Source organism: Lygodium microphyllum, chromosome 1 (assembly GCF_053477565.2).
Source record: "Lygodium microphyllum isolate KBCC chromosome 1, Lygodium_microphyllum_v1.1.10, whole genome shotgun sequence".
Taxonomy (NCBI): domain Eukaryota; kingdom Viridiplantae; phylum Streptophyta; class Polypodiopsida; order Schizaeales; family Lygodiaceae; genus Lygodium; species Lygodium microphyllum.
In genome coordinates, this window is record NC_141135.1 from 167691510 (window position 1) to 167700073 (window position 8564).

Consider the following 8564-nt stretch of genomic DNA (forward strand, 5'->3'; position numbering starts at 1 on the left):
TTCATAAAGTTGTTCGAGAAGTCATCCAAGACTTGGAGCTGAAAGGGATGGGAAGATTTTGGGCATGAGTGCGGGATGGCCCACCAGCATGAAGGTGGACTGCTGCAGCCATGGAGGCCCTAAAAACCGATGCAGAGGGGTTTCTCATCGACTTGTTCGATGATACACAGCTTGCATCCATCCATGCAAAGCGTGTCACAATCACAGATAAAGACATGAACTTTATCATTCGGCTTCGACACGGTAAGGGGACTCCGCCATATTTTACTAGATTAATGATGCAAGGTTTATAATGCGTGTTACAACAACATAACATCTTGGAAGCCCAAAAAATTTTGTATACTCTACCATATTGAAATATTTATTTATATATACATAATATCTCATGCAATGTGTATTGAATTCAAATAATTGAGTAAAGTTGTTTTGTTTTGTTTCTTGAAACGCATGACTCTTAATTTTTGTTTAACGTACAAATGCATCAAAAGTAGTAATACGTATGGATACAAGTTACGTTATTGCTTATGCGCAATCGCAAGTACACAGTACTACGCATTGAATTATGTTAATATATGCAGATACGCCATTCACGTACCACACATTATCGTCACACTTACACAATCGCAAGTGTAGTACTATGCCTTGAATTATGTTAACGTATGCGAATGCATCATTCACATACCACATATTATCGCCACACTTATACGAACCACACATTTATTTAATAAATATTTATTTGTAGGGACAAAGTAAAGTATCTTATATTCATCAAGAAAAATACATGTGATGGTTGTTAGTGATGGTAGATACAAAGAGCGGATAGCCAACAAGAACTCTCAATTGTTCCTTAGCTTTTTCATCGATGGAGAGGAGGGGCCAGATTCCGATGAAAATATAAGTTCATTCTTTGCTTCAAAAATGATGCGCTCCCCCTTCATCTCTTTCTCTAGGAGAAGTGGATCCGACACTTTAGCAAGGTCGCCTAATGTTGCAAGCACACACATTACTCCACCCCGCATTTGGTCAAACAAGTAAAGAAGATTTGGCCGCTTGATTACACTACAAGGATATGAGGGTATAGCGATGTCCAGCGACGAGAACTAGCGGCGTCGCTATTTGTGACGCAAATAACGACGGTACCCAGAGGAAAAAAACGCGAGCTGAAACTCGAGCAGATCATTTTTTGCATATTCACGAAAGAGATCGAAAGGGAGAGTGAGAGGGAGAGCAAGCATCTTGCTGAGAGGGAGATAAAGAGAGAAAGAAAGAGAAAGAATGCTTTTCACCACCGCCGCCGCCGCCGCCGCCGCCGCCGCTGTTTGAGAAGAAGAGGAGGAGGTGTACGGAGGGCGAAGAGGGGCCGTCGTCGCGAAGAGGAGCCACCAAACCCTTCTTCGAGCCTTTACAGTGAGTGCATTGTCTATTCTTGGTTTGGTTTTGTGTTTTCTCTCTCTCTTTTACTTATTTTTGGTATAATTTGTGTGTATTGAGAGAGGGAGAGGAAATGAGAGAGAAAGAGAGGGAGAGGGAGAGGGAGAGGGAGGGAGAGGAAATGAGAGAGGGGAGGGAGAGGGAGGGAGAGAGAAAGAGAGGGAGAGGGAGAGGGGGAGGGAGAGAAAATGAGAGAGGGAGAGGGAGTTTTCTCTCGCTCTTTTACTTGTTTTTGGTATAATTTGTGTGTATTGAGAGAGGGAGAGGAAATGAGAGAGAAAGAGAGGGAGAGGGAGAGGGAGAGGGAGGGAGAGGAAATGAGAGAGGGAGAGGGAGAGGAAGAGGGAGGGAGAGGGAGGGAGAGAGAAAGAGAGGGGGAGGGAGAGGAAATGAGAGAGGGAGAGGGAGAGGGAGACATTAAACATAATAGGGAAATGAGAGAAGGAGAAAATGAGAGAGGGAGAGGGAGAGGGACATTAAACATAATAGGGAAATGAGATATGGAGAGGGAGAGGGAAACATTGAAAGAGAGAAAGAGAGGGAGAGGTAGAGGGAGGGAGAGAGAAAGAGAGAAAAACATTAAACATAATAGGGAAAGAGAGAAAGAGAGGGAGAGAGAAGAAATGAGAGAGGAAGAGGAAGATAGCAAAAGGAAATGAGAGAGGGAGAGGAGAGAGAAAAAATGAGAGAAAGAGAGGAGAGAGAAATAGAGAGAAAAGATGTTAAACATAATAGGGAAAGAGAGAAAGAGAGGGTGAGAGTGAGGGAGGGAGAGGAAATGAGAGAGGGAGAGAAAGAGAGAAAAAAATGAGAGAAAGAGAGAAAAAAAATGAGAGAGGGATAAAAAATGAGAGAAAGAGAGAAAAAAAATGAGAGAGGGAGAGGAGAGAGAAAAAACATTAAACCTGATAGGGAAAGAGAAAGAGAAGGAGAGGGTGAGGGAAGGAGCGTATACGAGAGAGGGAGAGAAAGAGAGAAAAGGGAATGAGAGAGGGAGAGGAGAGAGAATAAGAGAGAAAAAACCCATATACCTAATAGGAAAAGAGAGAAAGAGAGGGAGAGGGTGAGGGAGGGAGAGGAAACGAGAGAGGGAGAGAAAGAGAGAAAAAACATTAAACTTGATAGGGAAAGAGAGAAAGAGAGGGAGAGGGTGACAGAGGGAGCGTATACGAGAGAGGGAGAGAAAAGGAAATGAGAGAGGGAGAGGAGAGAGAAAAAATGAGAGAGGGAGAGGAGAGAGAAAAAACCCATATACCTAGTAGGGAAAGAGAGAAGGAGAGGGAGAGGGTGAGGGAGGGAGAGGAAATGAGAGAGGGAGAGAAAGAGAGAAAAGGAAATGAGAGAGAGGGAGGAGAGAAAAAAATGAGAGAGGGAGAGGAGAGAGAAAAAGAGAGAAAAAACATTAAATCTAATAGGGAAAGAGAGAAAGAGAGGGAGAGGGTGAGGCATGGAGAGGAAATGAGAGAGGGAGAGAAAGAGAGAAAAGGAAATGAGAGAGGGAGAGGAGAGAGAAAAAACAATAAATATAATAGGGAAAGAGAGAAATAGAGGGAGAGGGTGAGGGAGGGAGAGGAAATGAGAGAGGGAGAGAAAGAGAGAAAAGGAAATGAGAGAGGAAGAGGAGAGAGAAAAAATGAGAGAGGGATAGGAGAGAGAAAAAGAGAGAAAAAATATTAAACCTAATAGGGAAAGAGAGAAAGAGAGGGAGAGGGTCATGGTCGTGGTCATGGTTGTGGTCGTGGTCGTAGTCGTAGTTGTGGTCATGGTCATCGTGGTCGTAGTCGTGGTCGTGGTCGTAGTCGTAGTCGTAGTTGTGGTCTTCATCATAGTCATAGCCGTGATCGTTTCAAAAATACTTTCAAAATAATTTTAGTGTATTAAAAGTTTAGAGCTTAGAGCCTCAGAGCTTTGTCCATGTTATAGACCATACAACAAAAATACAAAGATAGTTTGTACTTAGGAATTTGTGCAAAATGGAATACCTTCTATCTTTCTTCACTCTACAAGACCATTTTCGTCTATGGTATATATGCAATTCAACAAACCATAGTGATGTCTAGATTTAAGTAGGGTAAACTTGAGCAACAAATACTAGCACAAAATTATTTAAGTAGTAGATTCTTCACTATTATAAACTATGAACATAACATCTAGGTTTTGTTTCAATGTCTTATTTATTTTCTTCTCACATTATTGCACCTAACAGATGTTAATTATCTAGCACTACACTTGGGCTCCTCTTCACTCACAATAGTCTTGCTTTCACCTTTACTTGAAGTCAACTCATCCAATGGTCTAGACCTCCTTTCATGGCATGGGTTGTCTATGCATCATCATTCCTTGACTTGGCATAGGTGCCCTTACTTAAGTTCGAAAGAGATCTTTGGTACCGCAGCAGAACCGACTAAATAACTTTGAATAGGACTTGGCGTATAATTTAAAGAAGCAAGCTCACAAAATCCAAAGAAGTAGCTTGGTTTGGAAGACGACCAACACTCTGCTAGATAACAAACCCACATTTCGAGCACACAGAGAGGGTCTTGTCTGTTAGACATAGAACCTACGTTTTGAGGGCGCGCAGAGAGAGAGAGAGAGAGAGAGAGAGAGAGAGAGAGAGAGAGAGAGAGAGAGAGAGAGAGAGAGAGAGAGAGAGAGAGAGAGAGAGAGAGAGAGAGAGAGAGAGAGAGAGGATGGTTTCATCCAGAACTAATCAACATGAGCACAAATTTTTTAACATTCTTAAGCACATTTTTAACATTTTTAAACAAATTTTTTAACAAAACTAATCAAGTAAGGAAACTGGCATAAACTCTGACAATTAATTTGTAATCAAGCGCATCTGAGGCTGGCTTGTCATAGCGTCCCTTTGGCTTGAAACCGACCAAAAATCCTAAGACTTGCTCATGCTCTATCATCTACCTCTGTGGTGGATCATTAGCGATGGGAGCTCGATAGGTTGCATCTCACAGCTTTTACTTCTTTGCCTGCGTAGCTTACAGCCAGAGCAGTTCTCTTCATGGCATGTTCTTAATCTCTTCCATCCAGCTCCATGATCGTGGCATGCGAACAATGTCCATTGGGGATCAACCTGAACCAATTGTAATTTCTAGCTATGGACGGCAACATTATAGGTTGCTGCATTAAACAATGCACCCTTCAGAAATGTAAACATGGCAGAAGTTGAGACATACATAGATGAAAGTGGAAGGAAGAGAGAGAGAGAGAGAGAGAGAGAGAGAGAGAGAGATGGCTAGGTTACAGCCATAGAGGTTCTCTTCATGGAAACATCTTAGATTCGTCCATCCGCAATCGTAGCATGAGTACAATGCCCATTGATCATCTACAAACACCGATTGTAATCTCTAGGAATGCTGCAAGCAACGCGCCCGAAACCTAAACATGGCGAGAGAGAGAGAGAGAGAGAGAGAGAGAGAGAGAGAGAGAGAGAGAGAGAGAGAGAGAGGCTTTTTTTCCTCTGAGACGATGACAAATATTTGAGACTAGAGGAAAGAACACTGAGGTCAAAGTGCCCGGGCGTCTTATAGACTTGCTTTCCCTAAAACTCTTTCATAAAATAAACCGGAAAAATGAAACAATACGTATCTCGACAAAGGCTCGTACGCACTAAAGACTACATGTCAGTAGAGTGTGCTTTTCAAACTAAAACAAGCCTTTACTTTGGAAAAGTCAGACTTATATTAAGAAATCCTGGGTAAGTGTACGTACATTGGTAGTCTGTTCCTAGCATCTAAATAAACTAGAAAGTGTCACAACAACCACATCCGATTTCTAAGGGTGGTCAAAACTTTCAAAACCTAAGAAGTAGGCATAATTGCAATTTGCAAACATCCTACTTGCAAGCTTGCCAAATGTGCTACTACAACTCCACTCGAAGGCCTTTAAAGCCCTTTTGATCAGTCCAAAGACCTTTAAGGATTATGAACCACATAAGACATGACATCTTATGCTAAAGAACTTTCATCCAAATACTAGTAAATCTCTAATTCCATTCTTTATTGATCCAATTAATGTGCCATCTTTCATTGAGTTTAGCACATAGATCTTTATTGCACACCTGGAGATCTAGAAGGGGGGGGGGGGGGGGGCAGAAGAGACTTGTCTCCGATTAGACATACTCCTATGGGATTGAAAGGCTATTTTAGATTGATGACTACTAAGAGGTGTGGATTCCATAGTTGCATTTTGAAGGTTACCATGTGGACTTCAGTAGGAAGTAGGCCAAATTTAGTCATGAGTTGTACATTGCTTAGCCAATCTTTTATATTGGGATCCCATATATCCCCCCAAGTTCTAATCCCCTTCCGATATATTTTGTAGGCTTTATTTAGATTGCTCTTTGAAATAGATTGGTGAAAAAAACTAAACCATATAGAGTCTAGTGCAACCCAAGGTAAGGTGAAATTGGAATGTGAAGATGGGACTAACAGTTTTTTATATTTAAACCAGGCCTGCCAGATCCCCTTCATCAATGATGAGCACCCTGCTGTCTTGCTCTCTACTAGGCCTACAATAACGATGAGCAAATCTAAGTTTTTCCACCTTGGACAGCTAGTTACTTGAAATTGACTGATAGAGGAGTGTAACAGGGTAGTCCAATCTTCTTCCTCCCTATCAATACTCTTGACAACCCAGTTACTCAATTCGTTGACTAATCACTTATAAGGGTACATAAAATATGCATTTTAAGTGAGATCATTTTGTTAGGATTTATGTTACCGTGCTTTGTATGATTTAAATTGATTATGCTAACATCATTTTTTGTCCGTGCAGGTGACCTTTTCAGGATGAGTCGAGGGATGAGCCATGAGGAGTTGCAGGATATCTTCACGTGCATGTCTCTAGATCAGATGGCGAGATTCAGAGACATGCTGTCTCGGACATCATCAGGCTGCTCTATTAGATTTACTTCGGCACGATAAGATGCTTCAGCTTCGAGCAGATGAGGTCGACGCTCCAGACTTGGGCCAGAGGGAGGGAATGCTTCAGGGTCAGGGGGATGCTGTAGAGATACGGAGGCAGTGAGCCCGCGGTCGGCACGAGATACAGATGGGACTCCTCCCTCTTGTGGCAGTTCCAAGGAGCGTGGCTCATGTGGTTGCTGTGGAGGCACGGATGCGGTGTCTCCATCTCGTCGTTCTACTGGAGTTGCATCACCTCCAAGATTTGTCATACCTGTGGGGACGTCTACTCCAGTTACTCCAGCTTTTGCTCAACCATTCTAGGTAAACAAATGGTAATTTACAGGGCACTACAAGGCATTTACAGGTGGTTATAGGTACACCCTTCATTATTGAAGTATAGGTGCAGGTACTACAGGGTACCCACATGTCCTATCCAACCTTTTACAGGGTTTGGTAACCATTTGGGGTTACTATCTTGCCTTATAGGGTCAAAACATGGCACTTACAGGTTTAGACAGGGTGTAGGCTTGGACAGTTCAGACTCAGAAATTGAGTTATAGAATTTTTTGTCCTAAATTTGTTATAGCATGCTATAGCTCATCTCAAAGAGGGCGTTCTTGCATTCGATTTGAACTAAAAAGTTTTGAAATCGGAGTTCCCTAGCAAAAGTTATTGCTGTTTTTCTGATAGGGGGTACTGCAGGACTACACTATTATGGCAGGACATAAGGGTAAAAATAAGGTCCAGGAAGATTATGCTAAGAAAATCAGGGATTCCATGTTGGATGATACACCTCAAGAGAGCCCTGAAGAGCCTCAACAACAAGGGAAAGTCAGTATACTCAATAATACCTTGTGCGTCCATGAACAAAGACATAGGGAACGACATGAGGCCATATTATCAAGAATGGAGCAAATGGTTTTGTCTACTGATCAAACAAAGTCTTCCATTGAGAAGTTGGTGGATTCAACAACTCAAACAAAGGCTTCTATTGATAAGTTGATGGAATCTAATGCTCAACTTATGGCACAATTCTCCCAATGGATGCAAATGCAAATGGGATCAAAAGAAGCTAAGGAGAAAGCTTATTCAAACAATGAGCCTTCAATCCCACTTCAACCATCTAACCAAAATGGTCATGGACATGGGATTATTGGAAGAAGAGGCATCCCAAATAGCCAGTATGAAGTAGAAGAGGCTTCAAATGGCATGATGACTATTTGGGCAATTTTAATGGAGCTAATTCTCAAGCTTTTGGGCAGAATACTCAAATTCCTAGGGGTTCTCTACCAACAGGAAGATTACATAGTGGTTCTTAGCCACCTGTTGGGAGATTTCCATCTCAATTTGGGGGTTCCATAGATGCTATTCATGATCAGCCTATTTTGGGACAACAACCATTTCATGAAAGAGAGCTAAAGGACAAGATTGTTCTAGCTAAATTTAATGGTCAGTCATCTTCACCATCTGATTTAGAGAAGTGGACCTCTAAGATGGAATCCTACTTTGACATATTCCCTAAAACTGATGACATGAAGATTCATTTTGCTTCCTTGCATTTGGAGGGATTTTCCCATACTTGGTGGAGGTATATAAAAAAAGAAAACATACTTGTAGAGAATTGGGAAGCTTTCAAGGCACTTATGGCTGAAGTATTTGTCTCCCCTCTTGAAAAAGAGAAATTGGCACGGAGATGGTATGGTTTGGAACAAAGAGGCCTAAGTGTAAGAGAGTACACTAACTAATTCCTCAACCTAACCATGTATGTGGAAAGCATCAGTGATGAGGCTAAGCTCCACAAGTATATGTATGGTTTAGAGCTATCTTTATTAGCCGATTTCATGGCACAAAATCCTACTTCCCTCTTTAAGGCTATTGAGCTTGCAGAGCGCTATGGAAGAAAGTATAGAAGAGAATCTTCATTTCAGCCTGGTTTTGGACAGCCAAGGACTGTTTTTGAGTAGGGGCAAGTTGGTAACACTTATGGCAGCAATCATGTGCCAAATAGGAGCTCAAGGGTACCAACTTATCCTCCATTCAATGCTTCTAGGCCTCAAAGTAATTTCAGGACAGCAAACAGTCTAAGAGTTGACTTCAAACAAGGGGACAGCAAGCCTAAATCCATTTCAGCCCAACACGAATCCTAAATCTATTCCTATGGATCTTTATAAAGAAAGAAAGGAGAAAGGCTTATGTTTCAAGTGTGGGGAA